The following is a 7,038-nucleotide window of genomic DNA, read 5'->3' on the forward strand; positions in this document are numbered from 1 at the left end:
AGCCTGTGGTGATGCTCCAGTGCAGTGACACCAAGTGCCCTTGAGCACCTTTTATAGCAGCCCAGAGAGCTCAGGAACAAAGGGAATGGGCTGCACAGCACTCCGTGACTAAGACCTTGTGCCAGGGAAATGAGACAGCTCCAGCAATAATAAATCTTGGATTTTAAAATATTCAGCTCTGACTAAGGACAAGATCACAGCTTTGCAGGCAGTTTCTTCTTCCTTTGCAGTCTCTCCTGTTTTGTGAGAACTTTTGATTCTAACAGAGCTTTGCTGTGCCCCAAGATGATGGACAGGGGATATGCAACTGTTCCAGGGCTGATCAGGAAAAGCGTCTCTGGTGTGGAAATAGATTTTGCTCCTTTCCTGTTCTCATGGCTCAGGTGTGGACACTGAGCTGGGTAAGAGGAATCTAAATTAACAGTGCTGGTGACACCTGCAATGTGCAGTCAGCAAAGCCCAGTTACAGAATCACAGAATCACAGAACGAACCAGCCAACAAAAGACCTTTAAGATCATCTAGTCCAACCTATGTCCTAACACCTCCTCACCAACTAAACCACAGCACTGAGTGCCACATCCAGGCTTTTTGTAAACACATCCAGGACGGTGCCTCCACCACCTCCCTGGGCAGACAGTTCCAGTGCCCAATCATTCTTTCAGTTAATATTTTTTTCTGATGTCCAGCCTAAACTTCCTCTGGCGCAGCTTGAGGCTGTGTCCTCTTGTTCTGTTCATGGTTGTCTGGGAGCAGAGACCCCCATCTGACTACAACCACCTTTCAGGGAGTTGTAGAGAGTGATCAGGTCACCTCTGAATCTCCTTTTTCTCCTGGATGAGCAACCCCAGCTCCCTCAGCCATTCTTCATAGGGCTTGTGTTCCAAGCCCTTCACCAGCCAAGTTTCCCTCCTCTGGACATGTTCAAACAAGTTCAAATTACTCACAGAAAATCTCAGGAGCTGGTAAATAATAAAATCCCAGAATGGCTAGACTGGAAGGGACCTTAAAGCCCACCATCCCACACCCTGCCATGGCAGGGACACCTTCCACCATCCCAGGCTGCTCCAAGCCCATCCAACCCGGCCTTGGACACTTCCAGGGATCCAGGGGCAGCCACAGCTGCTCTGGGCAACCAGAATAAGATTCCACTGGATTTTAATGTTCAGTACAAATTTAATTTAAATCTGTTGATTGTACAGTAAAAAAAATTTATTTGAAATCTTGGAAAATGGGAGAAACTCACTTAACAATAAAAGTGTAAGTGGTAATACAGGCAAAAAGCCAAATTCTGATATGTTTTGAAACTCTGCAATTTGACACCACACAAGGTTTTATATTCACTGTATGACCTCTAAGCAGGTAATTCAATATAATTTGGATACTCAGGATGTGGCTGGATCATTAGGCTGGAACTACTTAAGAGGACCAGTTCCTGCTTCTCAAAGTGAAGGACAGTGAATGTATTTGCATTTGTCACCTCTGAGGAGCAATTCCCTGCGAGGATGGCAAAGATCATTTGCTCAGTGTTTTCTGAAGCCATGGATTCCCTTCCCACAGGCACAGGGCTGTGTTCCTGACACAGCCAGGCTCAGGTGGACGCAGACACGTTGTCCTGCACACACAGGCCCCTTGCAGGGCTTCACAGCCTCTGTTCTCCAGCTTCCATGGACACCAAATTGCTTTTCATTGTGTTCCTCAGGGCAGCTTGTCTGAGCCCCACAGTGTCTGAGACACCCAATAAACATTCCTGACTTCATTACCTGAGTCCTGATCATTAAGGAGAGCTTCACCCATTAGAGTGCGTCACCAATTAAGGCTGACATTCGTTAAATATTGGTAGATCAAGGCCCAGCTTCACGTCTGGGTCTCCAGGGCAGCACTTACACTGTTACACCAAATTATCCACTGTGGATCCCTTGGTTACATCTTCAAGGATTAATAAGCGTTGGCCAAAGTCCTGTGAGAAGCATCTGGGACAATTCATCCATGAACTTTTTAAGTCTCCAGCGTACAATGGGTTTTTTATTGGAAGCAGTTATGGCATCTCCACCGGAAAAACAACAATTGAGTGACCTCAAGCAGCGATGGTGACGTGGGATCAGGACAGGGGCACTTGGAGAGTGTTCTGGTGGTCACAGCACACTGCCATGGCTTTCCCCTTCCACCAAGGATTCTGGAGAAATCAGAATAACCAGGGTCACTTTGTGAGGTCTTCCTGAGGTGAGACTGTGCCAGGGTTACCCTATATCCATGAGAGATACAGCATTTCTAGAGGAAACATAAAATGTGTCCATTGCACACTCCAGGCACTCACCCAGGAGGAAATGTTCCCAGCTGTAATGGGCTCAGTGCTGATGCCACAGGGGGAAATCCTACCACCAGCACTCCCAGGTGATATTTTTAGCTGGGATAAATCGACCTCTGTGAGAGGCCTGAGCGGTGCAGAGAGGAGCAGGAGGAGGTAAGGAGGGGTTTGGGCTGAGCAGAGCTTGGTCCCTCAGGGCCTCCTCCACGGCCTGCTTGGAGCCACCAAAGGTTTCAGCCTTGCCTTCAAAGCTTCGCTCCCTCCCTCCGGCTTTTCCTGCTCCCTGCACGGGAGGCCTTTCCCGGGAGGGCCTTTCGCTCTTCCCTCACCTTCAGCAGGAGTTTTGGAGCAGGAGGGTTGTGCCAATTATAGTTTCCCAGGGAGTGATTCTTTTGTTTTTCTTTCCAGTCCTTTCCCCGGGGAGCCAGGTGGGGGAGGAAGGGAATATGGCCTGCTGCAGGGCATGAAAGAAAAAGGGAAGAGAAAGCCTGGAGGCCCAGCTGAGGGGGAAGAAGGAACTGGGGGAGGGAACAGAAAGCAAAGCAAATGTGCAAATAGCCTCGTTAGGGTAAGGGGGATCCTCTGGCCTGGGATTTGAAAACTTAATTAAACAAAGACTGTGCTGCATCAAAGGGATCCTCTATCTGTAAGGCTGAGAGATCTGAGGAATTTTTTCCGTGTGCTGTTCTCTGTTATTCACCAGTAACAGGAGTGTGGGCTCCAGAAGCCTTCCTGCTTCCCTGACGAAAACATCAACTCTTTTTTTATTATCATTATTTTTGGGTTGTGTTTTTTTTCCCTCACTGCTCTTAGCCCAACAGACCCGAAATCCTGTGAGCTGCCGTGTGGAAAGCCGGGCACCGCCCTGCCGAGAGGAAACGCTCTGACCACACTCAGGGCAAACAGAGCTGCCCTGAGCTGTGGAGAAGCAGCAGGGCTGTTTGCCCTCCCTGGCCTCCCCCACTCAGAGACAGGAGGAAATGGCACCTCACAGCAAACCACGAAGATTTTGGCACCATCACACCTGCGCTCGGTGCTCCAGAGGCATCACCAGCTCTGTGTGCCCAGGGAAGGAGCCAACAGACCCACGGCTTCCATAACCATTTCAAGAGGTGAAGTTCAGCTCCCAGGAGTGAGTTCCAGGCTTCCCCTCCTTTCTGGGTGCTTTCAGCTCTTCTGTGTCACCCCCATGTCGCTGGGGACAGTCCTGTGCCATCTGGAGAGGTGCCAGCAATCTCATTTGGGAGGGGGCAAACTGTTCCAGGAGCAGTTTGAAATCGTGGCTGCTATGCACTGTGTACTGCGTCATTCCAGAGAAAACTCCCATCTTCCAGGGAATTAAAATTAGAGTTGAACAGCAGTGACTCAGGCTCACTGTTTTCATTTTCCATTTTCTGATTTCAAGCCAGATCTACAGAAGCTCCTTGGGACTCACAGCTCTGTCTGAGCATGGTAGCAAGCAAAACCTACCCTGAAGCTAAGCCTGGAGCTGGTTCTCTTTTCTGCTCCAAATAGTCTCCAGATGGAATATTTTATTTGTGCAAAACAAATTCAGGTGAAGCTGAGACAAAGCCTCAGGTCCCTTTTGCAGCTTCTGTAACACCCACTGGACTCTCTGAGCTTATCCCGGGTTCCACAGTGTCGCAGAACTCTCCTGAAGACCTCACCTGAATAAAAACAAAAAAAAAAACCCCAAACCAAACCAAAAAAAAACCAAAAAAGAAGGGATGTCTCCCAGTGCCATGGGCCCTGTCTCCATAAAAAGAAGCTCTCTGGGACCTGTCCCTGCAAGAGAATGTCACTGTGCTGTCAATATCTTAGACATGAGACCCCAACAGTGGCAGAAGCCTCACACCTGGAAAGGTGAGGATGAAGGATGAGCAATTAAATGTCATCCAAGTAAAGAAATGTCACACTGATTAATCCCCAAGTGCTGAGTCTTGGGGACATGCTGTGCTTGGTGCTGTGTTTTACTTTAGGTCTATGACATATAAATTACAGTCTGTTGTTTCCCTCTCTCTTTACATGAAGTCTGAAGTAGAGATAAAAGCTTTCACTGTGTAAAAATGTGTTTTAAAAGTGAGGAAATAAGGGACTTGTACCCTTTAAACAGAAGAGTGTGTGGGAATAAGCTCACACACTGAAATGCATCTAAAGATCAGGCTTGTGTAGGTCTGTTTCTTCAGAAAACAGCTTTCACCAGGGATGGGCAGGATGTGAAAATGGGGCGAATCCACAGGAACCTCGTGACAGCAGGCTCAGATGTGCCCGTGTGCAGTCGGTTTCTGACTGAAGATGCATCCTCTCCACCAGTTCCTGTTGTGTTTGAGCAGTGACATTTCCCACAAAAGGCCTTTCTGTGGGCAGAACCGCGCCAGTAAATAACTGGTTTTGTTGGTGTCTGGTTTTGCTTGAGGAGCAGCTCTAAGAGATCCTCTTGCAGATAGAAGTGCTCTCCAGTAAATATTATCTGTCTCCTGAGGTAAGCAGAGCTCCAGGAGCGTTTGGACAATGCTCTCAGTCACATGGTGGGATTTTGGGGTGTCCTGTGAAGGGCCAGGAGTAGATTTTTGATAGTTCCTGTGGGTCCCTTCCAGCTCAGGATATTCTGTGGTTCGGTGATCCCTTAAATTTGGCTCACACAGCTGAGGTTTCTTCGAAATCATAACATCTAGAATGTGTTCATTTTCCTCTGAGACTGAAATCTCAGAAACCACGACAACAGTTTGACTGGAACACCTTACTCCAGAGCAGTGTGGTCTTGGATCCTGGTCTGGGGGTTTATAAAACATTTAACCAGTGACATTGGACACAAGTGGTAAAAAAAGGTGGGTGCAATGCAGCAGGATTTTCCAAACACAGCAGGATTTTCCAAACACTCACAAACATGGAAGGAGGGAATGATGCAGCACAAAGTTTCCACCATATGTGACATGCACAGGGCTGGTTTGGGGACCAGGTTTGGGTCACAATCAAAGCACTGGCTTTGGAATGACACAAGAGTTGTGTGGCTGTGCTGGCACATCCCAGCTCTGGGAATTTGGCTGAGCACTCTGACCTCTGCCTTGTGCCCCGTGATGGGCCACGTTCAGCTTCTGAATAACACCAAAACCAAACTGAAAACAGATTATGTTTGGATGATGTGATTTTTGTGGACTGTGATTTATAAAATGTGGTGAGAGGCTTAACCCCAGGGAAAAAGTGCTTGAATAGAGCAGGTAACATGTGCTAGGTGAGTGCTGAGTGCTCTGTTTGCTTTTCAGCAGGTGAGCTGACTTCGGGATAAATCCTTTGTTCCCAAGTCTGTCACCTGGAATTATCTTCATACGTCATGTGTAACTTTGGTATGAAATTAAAAGTTATGTTAGGATTACAAGGTTGTCCAAGTTGCTCTCTAATATTTGTTCTATTTCTTTTTTAAATATCCATTGTTGCAAAACTTAAATCATATTTGAAATGCACATTATGCGAAGTGAGGAGGGTCTGGGAATGCTGCAAACCCCCTTGGAGAAAGGAGGTGAGTGCTGGAAATCACCTCAAAGAAGTCACAAAGTGAAATGGCTGAACAGCTCCAACCTTCAAATTATTTCCTTTGTTTGTGCTGCCTCAGGAAATTAGCCATCAGCTAATTTAGATTACAATGGATTAGATTTCCTTAATTAAAGGCAGGTAACTCTCAGATAACTGTATACACAATTAAGATACTTTGGAGCATTCATTACCTCAAAATCATTGCTGTGTTTCTGTCCCTTGGCCAGTTTTGATCCTTTGAGGATTTTACTGAGAAAAAGCTCTTAAAAATAATGGGAGATGCTGCAAAAGATTTTTGAAAATTCCAATTAATTATATCAGCTGGTTATTTTTAATTCCAGTTGGGTTTCTGGAATTTTGGTAGACGAGGACATCCCATCCTCTGCACAGCTCCTTTTTGGAAAGCAGAGCCAACCAGCATTATTTTGTACTCAAAATGCCTTTTTTTATATGATATGATTTAAAGTATTATTAATTATACCTGTACCAGATAAATTTGCCTTCTCTGGCCCATGGCAAAGAGTTGAAGTCTGGATTAAACCCAGCCTGGCTGTGAGGGGAGGTTTTTGCAGCAACAACCCTGGGTGAATTTCTTCTATTACCTGATAACCGAAATCAGGAGGTTTGTTATCAAAGTGAAACACTTTGGAGCAAGTTAATTGTTTAATTAGAGGTTAAAACTCATGTTGTATGTACAAATATTAGGTATGAATGAGAGTTTGGCACAGCACATCAACATGACTGCATATCTGTAACTGAAACTCCTCGTTCAAATCCTCTCGTTTTCTCAAACACAAAAAAAAACAAAAACAACATCAGTTCCGTCCTTTGTGCCTCAGTAAGCCAAGCTAAGCCCGGACATAAAATTTACCAAAAACTCCGCCTTCCAGCAGTTTGTTCAACGCATTTATTTAAAGCTCAGGGGGAGAAATGGGTCGGAGAGAACTGAAGCGTTCAGAGGTGTAAACCCTACAGGAAGGGACCTCATCGGGTCAGAGACAGAAAGAAATAAAACTTTATTTTTCATGTTAGCCGGAAAAGCAGCAGTTCTGGGGGTGTTACCGCTCTCTGATTTCAGGGCCCGGGCGGGGCCCCCTCAGCGCTCCCGCCATTACCGCCAGAATGCCTCCCGCGCCCGCTCGCGCCGTGACGCCACCTGTCAATCAGCGCAACGGCGCCCTCTGATTCGCTCTCGCCTGGC

Source organism: Pyrgilauda ruficollis, unplaced genomic scaffold, assembly GCF_017590135.1.
Source record: "Pyrgilauda ruficollis isolate IOZ18807 unplaced genomic scaffold, ASM1759013v1 scaffold144, whole genome shotgun sequence".
NCBI classification, from domain to species: domain Eukaryota; kingdom Metazoa; phylum Chordata; class Aves; order Passeriformes; family Passeridae; genus Pyrgilauda; species Pyrgilauda ruficollis.